Genomic DNA, 16,318 nt, shown 5'->3' with positions numbered 1-16,318 from the left:
TCCGAATATGGTAAACCTCAAGAAATAGAGTCCATGTGAACAAAGGCTCCCTGGGTCCTCAATAATGGTTAAGGGCGGAAGGTCCCGAAACCAAGACGTTGGAGAACTGCTGGGGGACAGCAGCATCTCTTGGCAAGGCCTGCGTGTTGCGCTGAGCCACACCGGCCCCAGCTGGACTCCCCACCGAGGTTCCCAAGACTCTTCCCCCTGCCTTTCTTCGTCTTTCTCTTTGCCCGCCTCCTCCAGGGTGCCTCTCCCAGCACCCCTCTCCTCGGGATGGGGTCCCTCCTCCTCGGCCTCACATTGCACTCACGGCACCTCCTCGCGGCTCTCACCCGAGGCTGTGGGATCCTTGAGCGGGAGGGTGTCAGCAGCACCTTGGTCACCCCGGTGGTCTGACGCGCTGCCTCTCACGGAATAAGCATCAAGAAATCTCTGCTGAACAAATGCCCTAGTGCTGTCACAACTGAAAACAATATAGAGCAGCATTCTCTTCCTCACACGTGCAATTAGGCCTCATGCTGTTCTATCTAATGTATTTGCTCGCTCGCTCTCTCAAATGAATTGAAAAATCTTTAAACAAGGGAGTTGGGGCGCCTGGGTGGCTCAGTCGGTTAAGCATCTGCCTTTGGCTCAGGTCATGACCCCAGGGACCTGGGGTCAAGCCCCACATGGGGCTCCCTTCTCCATGGGGAGCCTGCTTCTCCCTCTCCTCCCTGTTAGTGCTCTCTCGTCTCTCTCAAATAAATACATAAAATCTTTAAATATATATATATGCTTATTTATATCCTTAAGATAAAATGTCTGTTTTGTTTTGTTTTCATGTTCGCAAATGTTTTCTTTTACTAATGCATCAAAAAAAAAAAAACCTTATTTGGTCAACAAGTGAAACCCTGAAGCCTAGGCTAGAATATTTTTAAATTCAAGGCAATTGCCAGCAGAGGGCACTCTGGAAAGCAGATGGCATTAACCAGCCTCCAGGCCGCTATTTCCCTGGAATTAAAAAAAAAAAAAAAAAAAAAAAAAAAGATGTCCCAGTAGCCTTCTGCGACGTTTTATCCTTATCAGAGGTAAGTAAAAAGCCATGCTATGTTTGCTAACGGAATAAATCAAGTGGGGGTAGTTTTGAAAGCGGAGAGACTTCAAAATCCCCACCGAGCACCTGGGGAGCAGGACGGCGTTCTGGAAACCTCGCTGCCCGAAGCAGAAGGACTTGCACGGATGCTTTGCCAAAGCACGACTCACCTCCCTGGCCACAGGGTGTCTGTTTTCTCTTACGTGTTTTTATTCAAGGTGGATCGTTGCCAACTATCTGGAAAGACGCTGACCGAAAAAGGGGGCCCTGCATTTTTGAGGGACCTCTTGGGGCCTTCGTCCTTTGTTGTGGCCGCTGCAAACGGCTCCAGGTGGGGGGCACCCAGCCTCGGGGGGATCCTTAGAGGTGAAGCTGCCTTGGCAAACGGTGCGTGCGGCAGAGCCCGGAGGCCTCAGATGCTGGAGCCCGACGTCCTCCGAGGGCATCCAGTGGCATCTGCAGGCGTCCCTGGCGAGGGCCCGGCCGCTCAGCTCCAGGCCCGGGGAGGACGCCGCACCTGCCCGCACTGTGGCCCCGTGCCCGGCTCCCGGCCGCGGCCAGGAGCACCCCGACCCCTTGCTTAGTCCCCAGAAATGCCTGAGGCGGCTTGTCCTGGAGCAAAATACACCATGACGTGGTCACGTGGAGCTCGTGGCCCAAGGAAAGAACAGAAATCTGCCAGCCGGACGCCGCGGCTGCTTTAGGCACCAGGCTGGCTCGGTGGGTAGCGCCTCTGACTCCTGCAGCTCAGGGTGTGAGTTCAAGGCCCACATCGGGCAGAGAGCACACTGGAAGGGAGGGAGGGAGGGAGGGAGGGAGGGAGGAGGGGAGGGAGGAGGGAAGGGAGGACAGGAAGAAGGGAGGAGGGAGGAAGGAAGGAAGGAAGGAAAGGAGGAGGGAAGGGAGGAAGGAAGGGAGGGAGGAAGGGAGATAGGGAGGAAGGAAGGAAAGGAGGAGGGAAGGGAGGAAGGAGGGTAGGGAGGAAGAAAGGAGCGAAGGGAGGAAGGGAGGTAGGAAGAAAGAAAGAGAGAGGAAGAAAGGAATCAGTTGCTTTGGTTGATTTCTGCTCTGACCCTGAGCAGCTGAGACAGAAAGTCAAGGCCCCGGCCGGTGATTCCGCGCCTGGTCCGGAGCCGGTCCAGGGTCTCGGGGGCGCGGTCTTTCCCTAGCACTGAATTCTAGAAGAGAATTCCTACGTGTGCCCGTGGATGACGTCTTCAAATATTTTCAAGCAAATACAACAGCAACTGTCACAGAACCACGTATTTCATGAAGCCGGATGAAAACCGAGAGCATCATTTTAAGCCGCAGCCCAGGGCGGCCTCCTACCCCGACGCCGCTGCCCGCGTGGACCTCCCAGGACTCGCTTATAAACAAAGGACAAAGGACCAAAGTGGGGGGGGGGGAGGGGGGAGCATTTTTAAAGGTTGGAAGGTGAGCAAACGTGAGCTCGTTCTAGATACATCGCTCCAGGTGGGGGGAGAATAAGGTGGTCGGGCCTCTCGCTCCGCTTCGCTTTGCTTTCTTTCTTTACCCTTCTTTTCCTTCTTTCCTTTCTTTTATCTTTCTCTTTCTTTCTCTTTCTTTTATTTCTTTCTCTTTCATTTCTTTCTTTTTCATTTCTTTCTTCCTTCCTTTCCTTTTTTTCTTTCTTTCTTCTTTCTTTCTTCCTTCTTCCTTCCTTCCTTCCTTCCTTCCTTCCTTCCTTCCTTTCTTCTTTCTTTCTTTCTTTCTTCTTTCTTTCTTTCCTTAAAAAATCCCTTAATTTTTTGTTCCTGGCACCACTACCACGATCCGCGGGGTGTGCCCATGTAGGGAAGGACCAAGCTGTGGCGAAGGCCCAGGTCCGCCCCCCACGCCGCCCCGGCCAGAAGGGCTCCCGTGCAAGCCAACGTGGGTCGTTGTTCCTTCTGTGGCAGATTTTTACGGTTCCTCTCATGCGTCGGGGTGACTGGCTTTCCTGCCCACTCCTCGCTCTCTCCTGCTAGCCCTGGAGCCCTTTGCTCCTTTTTTCTTTCTTTTGAACCTTCTGTTACCGTGTCCACCACTTCCACCAGACCCGTGACCGCCACTGGAGGGACCACCCAGGCTTCTTCCACCAACACTATCCCCCGTTGTGGGCCTGTGATTTTTATTTATTGATTTTTTTTGCCTTTAATCATTTTATTTTTAAAAAATTCAACTTGCCACCATATAGTATGACACCCAGTGCTCATCCCATCATGGGCCCTCCTCAGTGCCTGTAACCCAGGCACCCCATCCGCCCAGCCTCCTCCTCTTCCACAACCATGTGTGTTTCCCAGAGCCTTTCTAATTTTTATTCACTCATTTTCTCTCCTTTCCCCTATAATCCCTTTCACTATTTTTTATATTCCCCGTATGAGTGAAACCATATGATGTTTGTCCTTCTCCGATTGACTTACTTCACTCAGCATCATACCCTCCAGTTCCATCCACGTCGAAGCAAATGGTGGGTATTTGTCCTTTCTAATGGCTGAGGAATATTCCACTGTGTACATAGACCACAGCTTCTTTATCCATCATCTGTCGATGGACGCCGAGGCTCCTTCCACAGTTGGGCTATTGTGGACATTGCTGCATGAACATTGGGGTGCAGGTGTCCCGGCGTTTCATTGCATCTGCATCTTTGGGGTAAATCCCCAGCAGTGCAATTGCTGGGTCGTAGGGCAGGTCTATGTTTAACTCTTTGAGGAACCTCCACACAGTTTTCCAGAGTGGCAGCACCAGTTCCCATTCCCACCCACAGTGCACGAGGGCTCCCCTCTCTCCACATCCTCTCCAACATCTGTTGTTTCCTGTCTTGTTAATTTTAGCCATTCTCCCTGGTGTGAGGTGGGATCTCATTGTGGTTTTGATTTGTAGTTTCCTGATGATGAGTGATGCAGAGCATTTTCTCATGTGCTTGTGGGCCGCGTGTAGGTCTTCTTCGGAGAAATGTCTGTTCACGTCTGCTACATGGGTCCATAATTTCATTGCCATCACATCCACCATAATTTTCAAAACCATAATGGTTCCCACCACCACAATAGTTAGCTCCAAAATTTCCTCCTTTGTTTTAACCCTCATATCCTCTACCACCACCACCACAGCCGCCTCTGTAGTGTCCATATCCCGTTCGGCCACCACCATAGCCTCGTCTACTGCTATAACCAGGACCACCACCATGGCTGCCACCATCACCTCCAAAATATCCAGCCTCATCTGCTCCATATCTACCTTTGCTGCCACCACCTCCACCACCAGAGCCTCCCCTTCCACTGAAGTTTCCACCATAACCCATAGAGTTGCCAGATCCGTCTCCATGACCTCTTTGTGATCCAGTAGACGGCATTCCATGTTTAGAAAAGGCCTTCCTCACTTCACAGTTATGCCCGTAATAATGTGGTATTTCTGAACAACAATTCTATCAAACTGTATCACGGTCATCAGAAGTGACAAAAGCAAATCCTCTTTTTTCCACTCTGCCTATCTTCCATAACTTCTATGGTTTCAATTATGCCACACTTTTTGAAGCAGTCCCTCGAATCATATTCTTCTAAATCTTCTTTAACACCACCGACAAAAATGTCCTTCACTGTGAGATGGCACCAGGCTTTACCGAATCCTCTCGAGAAACAGCTCTCTTTGGTTCCACTAGATGCCCATCAGCTCTGTGTGCTCAGCACACATTGCTGCACCCACCTCTTCAACGCAAGAGTAGGTCACAAAACCCAAACCCTTGGAACGTCGGGTTTGGGGGTCTCTCATCACCGCATAATCTGTAAGCATGCCCCATTTTCCAGAACGTTTTCTTTAACTATCATCTGTAGTTTCAAAGCTCAAACCACCAATAAACAGTTTCCTCAACTGCTCTGGTCTCTTTGGATCATGGCTCTCCATTTTGACACTAGACTTACCTCCTCCAACTTGAGGTCAATATGGGACTGAGAGGCAGATTTCTTTCTTTCTTTTTTTAAAGATTTTATTTATTTATTCATAAGAGACACACAGAGAGAGGCAGAGACACAGGCAGAGGGAGAAGCAGGCTCCCTGCAGGGAGCCCAATGTAGGACTCGATCCTGGGTCTCCAGGATCAGGCCCTGGGCTGAAGGCAGACGCTCAACCACTGAGCCACCCAGGCATCCCGAGAGGCAGCTTTCTTTTCTTTAACTGGTGCCAAGGGAAAAAACAGGGGTGGTTACAGGAACGTAGAAAAAAAATTATTAAAGTTTATACAAAACACTGTTAACCGTTTACCTCTAGGGAAGGCTCTTAGGGGAAGAAAGAGATTTTTTTCTACTTTGCTTCTCTCTGAAAATTTTGAATTTTTCATAATGACTGTTATTTAAACATTTTTAAAAGGCAATTTACTCATAAATAATACTCTATACAATATACCCTATAAATGACTCCAAATGTCTGTTTTAATTTTCTTTTCGTTGCAGTGTAGCTCATCTCTTTGCCAGTTATCTCTTACAAGAAACACTCATTCAGGCTACGTTAAGTAAACAGGGAGGTTTATTGTAATGATACAACCCGAAACATCCTTAAGATCCAACATCAAAAAAATGAAAGAAAGCCTGCTGTTGGGGAGCCTAATACAGAAAATTCAACAACCCAGCTACTTTCTCTGTTTCTCCATGTATCTAAGTTCTGCTTCTTCTTGTCTTCCCAAATAGCTACCTGCTCTCAGCAGACAGGTTTTCTTAATTCCTTTAAGAACCCATCATTAGGGATCCCTGGGTGGCGCAGCGGTTTGGCGCCTGCCTTTGGCCCAGGGCGCGATCCTGGGGACCCGGGATCGGATCCCACGTCGGGCTCCCTGCATGGAGCCTGCTTCTCCCTCTGCCTATGTCTCTGCCTTGTCTCTGCGCCTCTCTCTCTCTCTCTCTCTCTCTTGTATGACTATCATAAATAAATAATTAAAAAAAGAACCCATCATTATTTTATATGATCAAAACTCACCACCGTGGCACCTGAGTGGCCCAGTTGGTTAAGCATCTGCCTGCGGCTCAGGTCATGATCCCAGGGTCCTGGGATCGAGCACTGTGTCTGGCTCTCTGCTCAGTGTGTCCCTCCCCCACTCCCACTTGTTCTCTCTCTCTCTCTCTCTCTGCCCCCCAAATAAATAAATATATTTTTTAAAATGACCACCAGTTCTGGATAGGGTTGAGGTATCTATTCCTGAGTCTCTAAAAGGTTTCTGTCTCTTTAACGTGAGCTTCCAAACGTCAATCTGCATGTGAATCACCCGGGGATCTTGTTAGGCTGCAGGTTCTAACTGGGTAGGTCTAGGTGGGCCCAGAGAAAACCAGGTGATAGCTTGATGCTGCTGGTCCACAGACCACCTCTCTGAGGAGCAAGGCCTTAGGGCCTTTTTGAGAGAAGGAGTCTGATTAGCAGCTAGGCTGCCAATGATTTGGGTTGGATGCAATCATCCGTGGCCTGGGACGACTGCATGGCCTGCCCACTTGGCAGGAGCTGTGGATGGGAGCGCAGCCTATGAGAAAGAGAGGAGTGGGAGGGCAGGCACCTTCGGAACGTAGGTCAGACACTTCCCTCTTGTCTGCAACCAAAGTGGCCATAAACGGGATCCAGCTGTTTGCAGTAGAAAACGTTGCCAGTATACAACAAGTCGAAGTCAGGTCCAAAGGTAATCCCAGTTTCTTAGAGCTCACCACATCCAGATGGTGGGCGCCCTTCCTTCAGCTTGCTTCTATCGATTCCAGCTGTGGGTCTTGCCATTTTGAGCTGACAGAGTGATCAGTGGTTCTCAAGCTTGAAATTCCGATTCACTGAATCCAGTGTGGGATCTAGGCATTGGAATTTTGAACAGGCCTCATGCATGGGTGGTTCTGGGACTTTGGTGGACTCCCGTCTGAGACCACAGAACTGGAGAAATGAAAGTCCTTCCCCGAGGAGAACAGGATGGGGCTCCTTCCATTAAAATGCATATGTAACTGCATGTTACACTGGTGGTTTCCAAACTTCAGCATATATTAGCATCCTCTGGAAGGCTTGTTAGAGCACAGATTGTTGGCCTCACTCCTCAAATTCCTGATTCAGTAGGTCTGGGACTGGGCCCACTACTTTACATTTTGATGAGGTCCCAGGCGACACCGCGGCTGTGGCTGCGGAGCACGCTGTGAGAGGCCTTGTGGCCTGTGTTAACGCTGCGGATGCTCACCCACCTCACGCGCAGGACCGGCAGGAAGGAGGCATGTCAATATTTATGACAGTAGAGCCATAAAAATGATAGTAGGTAGTGAATTACTCAGAGAAATGGATAGAAGATGACCCCTCCCAGGCTTTTGCTAATATTTAAGGATCTGAGATAAAAAGGCCAACTTACAGTTGCCTTAATTCTCTCTGCACAGGAGGCATATCAGGAAAGAGGCATCCTCAAACTGGGTCATCTGAGAAGCGCTTAACAAAGGCCCTCTCTGCAAAGACGTGGGCAGGGATTACGGAAACCACCAACAAACCACCAACAGACTGTGCACACTCTGGGGCCCGTGGCAACAAGGAGCTGTTATCTCCTCTAGACCTGCTAACAAAAGGAGGAAGTCATCCCCCTTCTAAGAAAGGGCGGCTCTGTGAGGAAAGCCTGGCACCTACAGTGTCCTCTGCTGAGTCCTTAGAGAAGAAACCAGGAAAATAAATGCCCCAGACTTCCTCTTCCTTCTGGCCTCCGTTCTATCGCCTGTGCCTTCCTTGTTCTGCCCTGGGACCCCCAGGGACCCCCGTGTGTGCAGCCTACATTGGCCAGACTCTGTGTAGAGGGAGGTAGAAGATGAATCCTGGAGACAGAAGATACTTAGCACACAGAGGACACAGGCTGTGCCCACACCTGGTGGTTTTGCAGCCTGCGATTTAACAGCACAGGTAAGAAAGGAAGGTAGGGGGTTTTCACGTTTCTTTCACAGAGGCAAATCTTAGCACTTTAGGCTCTCCGAAATAATTACCCTTAAAAAAAAAAAAAAGACATGAGTGACATTTAATGTGGCATGGCACTTAGCAGAAATAATAGGTGTCGCTCTGATCCAATGTGCAGGCCGAGTGGTTATCCTGGCTCAAAATTCACAGGCACAATAACTAACTAAAAATACGCTATTAGCCTTTCCTTTTTAGTATGAGTTTTAGGATCATACGGTTTTTCTTCTGCCTGCTTCTAAGCACCAATTTCGGTTTATGGTGGGGAGAAAAAGGGCCTCATAAACTGTAACTCCAACATGTATAGGGGTGAGTGCTTCACATGAATTGTCAATCAAAAAAGTGAACCCTGTTTCTTTCTCTTCTGTGGCCACTAAGGGCTGTCCAGGCAGAGAAGAGATGCCCGGATGATGCATTCAGCTCAATACTAGATCTCAAAATACCCACTTCCCCCATGGGCTGTCATCCATACACGCGTTCATTCATTCATTCATTCATTCATTCAATGAATATTGCTGCATCCCACCTAAATGCTCAGCACAGCATCAGTCCTTGGGGGTCAGTGGTGAATAAGTCACCTTACAGGGCCCTCAAGAATCCTGTGAGAAATATGGGCAAGTTAGTGATATTGACCTAATTACAAAAATAACTAACAGTGTTGGGTGCCTGGGTGGTTCAGTCGATTAAACATCCGACTCTTGGTCTCAGCTCAGGTCATGATCTCAGGGTCATGAGATTGAGCCCCACATCAGGCTTCATGCTTAGTGGGAAGTCTCCCTGAGATTCTCTCTCTCTCTCCCTCTACCCCTCCCTCCACTTGTACACAGTCTCCCTGTCTCTCAATAAATAAATGAATAAAATCTTAAAAAAAAGAGTAACAGTGTTTATAATAATCCAAGGTTTACAAAAGCATTTTTTTTACAGATGTTACATTATTGAAGTCATTTTGGGGAAGTTATTTTTATTTTTCTGATATTACAGGCAAGTAACTGAGATGCTGGTGGGTACCAAGTAATGATTGGTGGAGAAGGGAATTGAAAGCCAAGTTGCAGGGCACCTGGGTCGTTCAATGGTTGAGTGTCTGCCTTTGGCTCAGGTCATGATCCTGGGGACCCGGGATCGAGTCCTGAATCGGGCTCCCTGCATGGAGTCTGCTTCTCCCTCTGCCTGTGCCTCTGCCTCCCTCTCTCTGGGTCTCTCATGAATAAATAAATCAAATCTTTAAAAAAAAAAAAGGGGGGGGGAAAGAAACCCAAGTTGTAGGACATACACCTCTCAGCCAAGCATTGTTCTGTAATTGCCATCTTTGTTTAAAACCCAAATATGCCCAGAAGGGTAAAATACCAAGTCATTAATTCTAAAATATAAATCAGCTTTGACTGTGACAGGAGCAGAGGCCTTGAGAAAACACAGAAAAGAAAGGAGGTACGTAACAGAAGTTGGCCTGGAGAGGAGGAAAATCGTGTAAAAACAGAAAATGAGGGTCCCCAGGAGACAACATTCACTGCTTCACAACCCCCCTTAGGTTGTCCCCATTCCATGTCCGCTTTCTGGGAGGTTGGTTCCTAGGGCTGAGTCTATGGTCAGGTCAACTATATTTAAGTTTGGATTAGTTGTTCCAGCTTTGCTTCAAGGGAGTGGGTTACCAAGTTCCTGGGACAGGCCATGTCCTATCTGCCCTCACGGTCAGCATTTGTTCTTTTCACTGGGGCCACAATGAGTTTGACCCCCAAACAGCACACGAAGCTCCACGAATTAAAATGCCCTGTTAGTGGTCCCAACCCCATGTTTTTCTCAGTCTCCAAAGTGGCGTGACCTAATAGCGAGAGTGCAGTGAACAAGAGACCAACTCTGCTGACCCTTGAGGGAGACATGCCCTGCTTTCCCCTCAGCTCGCCTGGCCAACTTTGGCGGCATCAGGGTCTCAGGGAAGATTCAGGATGTCTCGAAATCAAAGTACATTAGAGAGGAATGTGGTGTATGTAAAGAATGAATGTCCTGGTCTGGTTGGAGTTTCAAGACTTGGAAGTTATGGGTACATTTTGGTGATTAAAAAAAAAAAAAAACAAACCACTGAACACACCTTCAAAAAATGCTACGTCCAAGCTACTGTGATTTATCTCCCGCCTACAAACTGTTTTCTGTGTTCCCTAAAGTGCTAAGTGCAGAATAGTTATTTTTTGGAACAGCGCTATATGAATCCTGAGGGAAGCACTAACGATAACAGATGTGACGTGCTGAACACTTACCTCGGCGACAGTCACATCACAAATATTTTCCCCTAATCATCTGCAATATTTTGTGCTTTGTGGGTGAGGGAATCGAGAGGTTAATCAGTTCGTCGGAGATCACAGAGCTAAAAGGGGTGGGGGGGATTTCAATCCAGACCAATTTAACTCCAAAGTCAGCTCTGTCATCACGTCACTCTCCCCGGGAGGAGGTGACCCTTCTGACCCTCAGCTGCAGCTTTGAGAGCTGCATTGATTGTTGTGGGCAGCAGGGAAAATCCTGTTAAAACAGCTTGTGACGGTAATTTTATGGGTCGCCCTGACTGGGTCACCGAGTGCCCGGATGTTTGTTCAGCCAGACATTACTCCAGTCAAACATCATGGGAGCCAAGCAGCGAAGGTGTTTTGGATGAAAGTAAGGCTGGAGTTAGGAGGCCAGGTAGAGAAGGCCTGGCCTTCCCCAGGGGGTGGGAGTCACTCAATCACCTGAAGACCAAAAGAGAACAGAAGTCCGCCCCGTCTGTTGATAAGCACTGATTTCCCTCATCATGAACTGTCTTCCAGCTGGGACGTCTGGCTTCTCTGCCTTTGAACTGGGGCTTGGACGGAAACTACCACCGACCCTCCTAGGCCTCAGCTTGCCGATTGCGGACGTTGGGAGGTCTCCACCTCCAGATCCTCCATATCTCCACCTCGTGTGAGCCATGAGCCAATTTCTTGAAAATGAATCCATCCATCAGTCTGTATAGCTCCATAGCTCCTGGTGGCTTTGTTTCTCTAGAGAACTCAGACCAATATAATACACAACTCTTCCCAGCAAGTAATCTGAGATCAGGCAATCAGCCAGTTGTTGTTTGTCCGTCTGGTTCTGGTTCGCTTCCAAGCCACGGACGGACGCACTCGTCCCTGATCATCCTCTGGAAATTCCCACTGCGCTTTCCTGTTGGCAAAATTCACACCCGCTTAGCCTTGGTGGCCCTGAGAATTTCTGGAGATAGAAGATGGCTCATGATCCAAAGACAGCTAAAGCCTTCTATTCTTAATTCAAAATTTTCAAACATAAAATTTATTTTGGGGGGCCCCTGAGTGGCCCAGTCGGTTAAGCGGCTGCCTTCAGCTCGGGTCATGATCTCAGGGTCCTGGGATGGAGCCCCGGGCTGGGCTCCCAGCTCACGGGGGAATCTGCTTCTCCCTCTCCTCTCAGCTTGTGCTCTCTCTCATTATCTCTGTCTCTCTCTCAAATAAATAAAATCTTTAAAAAATATATTTTTTAAAAGCACAGAGTCTTTGGCTCGAAATTCAAATGTATTTTTATATTTTTACTGTGCACATTCAGCTCAATATTTATTGATGGACAAAATATACTGTATAATCTACTTCAAATATAACTCAAGCCAGATGAAATGCAGAGGTCAGAAGGGGAGACATTAAAAAATTTAAATGCATAAAAATTGAAATACATAATTCATCTAATTTCTAGGACCACATTTTGCATTAGAAAATATAACCCACTGTGCCATACCTAAAAGAGTTTTTCTATCAGTCTCATTCATATTGAGAAGTCAGTTAAACAAACCAGTTGAATATGATGTTGCCCTGGGCAGGAGCATCCTGACCCACCTGGGGAAAGGTTGCCTTCATATCTGCTGCCGAGGGGCTCTGACCCCAGCCCTCTGATCTGTTTGACATTCAGGGAATTTTCTGAGTGCCCCATGTCTGCGGCCTGCAGGAGCTAATGTGCCCGCAAAGGAGAACAAATTCATTTCCAGTATTTTAATGAGGTCAGATCCAAGGACAATTGAGCAAGAATCCTATTTTTAAAACCTCAAAAAAATGTTCATGAATGCAATTCAACTAGAATCTGCAAGTCCCTTGCTGCACTCAAATATCCCAACAAAGGGAGGGGTTTTTGCATATTATGACGTGTGCCCCGAACTTGTTTCATGAACCACATATTGAAATGTGTACCTATTTGCCTGCTACATCATTATGCACTTATCCATCCATTCAAAGGCATCTTCCTTCCTTTTTTCCTTCCTTCCTTCCTTCCTTCTTTCTTTTCTTTCTTCCTTCCTTTATTTGACAGAAAGAGAGAGAGAGCGAGAGAGAGCACAAGCAGAGGGAGCAGCAGGCAGAGGGAGAGGGAGAAGCAGACCCCCCCTGAGCAGGGAGCCCTGATGCAATCGGGGTTGGATCCCAGGACCCCGGGATCATGACCTGAGCCAATACAGATGCTTAACTCACTGAGCCCTTCAGGTGCCAGGGCATCTTCCTTTTTGAGCCATGATGCTGGTACTCTAAGAGTTTTTAGGATAAATAATAGAGGTGGAGGGGGAAAACCAATACCCAAACAATCGAAACGCAGAACAGCATTGGAAGTGCCAAGAAAGAGGAAAAGTGAAAGGTTATCAGGATTCAAAGAGGCTACAATTAAACTGAGTACTGCATGAGGAAAACCAGGGATACTTTCTGCAGGCTCAGGATGTGACTTTAGCTTTGAAGGATGGCAGGTGCCGGCAGAGGGCCAGCAGGAGCACAGGGTGGAAGTGAGGAGGTTCATGCATCAGCATCTTGGTGGATGGGAAGGGGGGGGTGCAGGGGGATGACGGACCCAGGTCCCATCAAAGGAGAAATGAGAGAAGCCTATAGGAATCACAGGTTAAACTCAACCAGAAGGAAACTGCCCTGTGTGTCCTGTGGCTGGTGTGATGTGACGGAGCCAGAATCCGAAGACCTGCCTTACCCCGGGCTCTTGTTTTCTGGGGGCTCGTTGTGCCTCTTCGGGCCCCAGCGTACATCCACTTGTATAAAAGGGTGGCGCTGCGCTGCCTACTTCACGGAGTCGTTGTGAGGATGACATGATGCACATAGTTGCTGATTTCCAAGTGTGGATTGGTAGGCCAGTTGGTTAAAACTATGCTATTCAACATTTGAGAGCTCAGCACACTAAAAAATGTTAAAGTAAAACATCCTTCAAAAGTTTCTTTAAACAATATTACCAGGCCCACAGAGATACAGGGCAAGAACGATTTAATCGTATATATCCTAGCAGTGATAATAACAAGAAGTACTTATTTTTTTTTTACAACCCCCTATAGATACGGCTGCTGTCACCACCCCCAAATCAGAGGAAACAAACTTAGAAGGGCTAAGTCGGCTGCCTGCAGTCATGGACCAGAAGGCAGTAGAGCTGAGTCTATGAACTCAGGTGGTCAGACACGAACCCGCACGCCTAACAACAGGCCGTACTGCTTTCAGAGGAAGCAAGAAAGACACAACTTTCCAAATGGCTTTAATAAAAGAAAAAACAAGGGCACTTGGTGACTCAGTCGGTTAAGTGGCTGCCTTCTGCTCAGGTCATGATCCTGGAGTCCTGGGATCCAGCCCCACATCGGGCTCCCTGTTCCCCAGGGAGTCTAATTCTCTCTCATTCTCTCTCTCTCTCTGCACTTACCTCCTGCTCGTGCACTCTCATGCGTGCGTGTGTGTGCATGTGTGTGTTCTCTCAAATACATAAATAAAAAAAAGAAAAAATATGTACCTTCGATGTCTATTATCCAAGAGTATTAGCCCAAAGAAACATGATTTTCAATTCTTTTATTAAAAAATTCACAGAGGAAACATATTTAATGTTAATGTTATAACTCAATGAATTGTAGTTACATAATATACTGCTTTTATTTATTTATTATTTTTTTGTATATTTTTTTACTGGAGTTCGATTTGCCAACATATAGCATAACACCCAGTGAATATACTACTTTTAGATAACATTTTAGCACATACTTTAAAAATTATTTGCATGTTTGTTATCTGATTACGAATGAAGGCAGGCTCATCCTAGAAGATTGAAAAAATATTGACAATGTAAGGGAGACAATAAAAACAACCAACAATCTCATATTAACATCTTATTAAATGTCTTCCCAGTCTTTTTCTTTTAAGATTCCCCTGCCCGCCCACCCGCCTGCCTATGGGCAGGAGGTGGGTTTTCTTTTAAGATTGATGACAGATCGATTGATTGATTGAAGAGGGAGAGAGAGAGTGGGTGGAGGATCAGAGGAAGAGGGAGAGAGAGAGAATCTCAAGTAGCCTTCCCCCTCCTCACAAATCTGAGACTGTGACCTGAGCTGAAACCAAGAGACAGACGCTTAACCAACTGACCCATCCAGGCACCCCATTCAGTCTTTTTTTTTAATAAAAGGATAATATTTTTAAGTTTTTCCATCCCTGGTGAAATATGCTACATTGTTAAGAATTGAAAATGTTTGCATTTGAATGTGAAGTTTCCTTGGCAACAGAATTCTCACTCATTGCTGGCTTTTTTCCTTTATTATATATAGTTAAACATTACATGTGTAGTAATATATAAATTATATACTATATATGTGTATGCATGGATAGCTCATTTAATTTTTACATACACCCATGTACACCACCACCTGCATCAAAATATAAAACATTTCCAAAACCCCAGAAGGTTCACTTGTGTTACCTTCCTCTCAATACTGCCCCCTTACCCAGAATGACTATTGTCCTCATTTCTATCACCATTGATCGGTTTCATCTGGTTTTGAGCTTTGTATGAATCATACACTATGGTTTACACATTGCTGCGTCGCTCAGTGGTTCATTTGCATTTCCATGTAGTAGTCCAACAGAAGGGACATGATTTATCCATCCACTCTACTGCACTGAGGTCTTTCCAGTTTGAGGCTATTAATATAGAAGCTATGAACATTCTCATACCCGTCTTGTTGGCGGACATGGCACGTATTTGTGTTGGGCATGTACAGTATGGCTGCGTCGCAGAGCAGTCATGTGCTCAGCTTCGGTAGATACGGCCAAGCCATGTTGGAAAGCAGCTCTCCGATTTAGGTTCTTACCAGCAATTTATGAGCGCTCCAGTTGCTCCACGCTGGGCCAACACAGGGATTGCCAACCTTTCAATTTTAAGCCATTTGGCACGGGTATAGTGATACCTCACTGAGGTTTTCATTTGCATTTCCTTGATGCAAAAGTGATAAGTGCTTTTTTAAAAAAATATTTTATTTATTAATTTCAGAGAGAGGGCCAGCACACAAACATGAGTCTGGAGGGGCAGATGGGAAGCAGACTCCCTGCTGAGTGGAGAGCCAGGCTCCATCCCAGGATCCCAGAATCATGTCCTGAGCTGAAGGAAGATGCTTAACAGTGACCGAGCCACGCAGGTGCCCTGATAAACACCTTTTCTGTGTCTATTAGTTATCATCTGGATACACTCTTTAGTGAAATGCCTCTTAAACACTTGCTTCTTTTTTTTTTTTGACACTTGCTTATTCTTAAAATTGGGTTTTAAACCTGGATACAAGTCTTTCACTGAATAAGTGTGTTACAAATCTCTTCTCCCAATTTTTTCATTCTGTTAGTGGTGCTTTTGATTGAATTACCAGCTTCTTATATGACAAAAAAAAAACTATTATCTTCACTGGTAAAAACAACAAATCCAGCAAGTTATCGCTTTGTAGTTTTGTGGGTTTTTTGTTTTTGTTTTTAATTAAGATTTTATTTATTTATTCATGAGAGACAGAGAGAGAGAGGTAGAGACACCGGCAGAGGGAGAAGCAGGCTCCACGCAGGGAGCTCGACGCGGGACTCGATCTCAGGACCCCAGGATCATGCCCCAGGCCAAAGGCAGGTGCTCAACCGCTGAGCCACCCAGGCGCTCCTCACTCTGTAGTTTTGTTTGACAGTAAGCTATGGATAGTTTTTCATAAGATATAAAATTATTGTCCAGGCAAAGTTAGCATTCCTAAACTCAGACTGGGAGCTGACAAGCAAATGCTATTCCTTTATATAACAATATAACAATAAATATGGTTTAGCCTCCATCCATGTCTGAATCAACAAACACAGGAAAGAATTCTCGGTTGGAAGAAGCATTATCAGGGACTCATCTGGGTGTTCATTACCCAAATTCCTTTAAGACGTGGTTTTACAGGAAGGAAGTTGGACATTACATGAAAGTATTCACTAATGAACAGAATACTCATGAAGTTGTCCCCCTTTCATACAGCTTTCTCAGCTTGGCTTGAATGCCTAT

This window comes from Nyctereutes procyonoides, unplaced genomic scaffold, assembly GCF_905146905.1.
Source record: "Nyctereutes procyonoides isolate TBG_1078 unplaced genomic scaffold, NYPRO_anot_genome, whole genome shotgun sequence".
NCBI classification, from domain to species: Eukaryota; Metazoa; Chordata; class Mammalia; order Carnivora; family Canidae; genus Nyctereutes; species Nyctereutes procyonoides.
The sequence above is the reverse complement of the archived record's forward strand: the minus strand, read 5'-3'. Positions refer to the sequence as shown.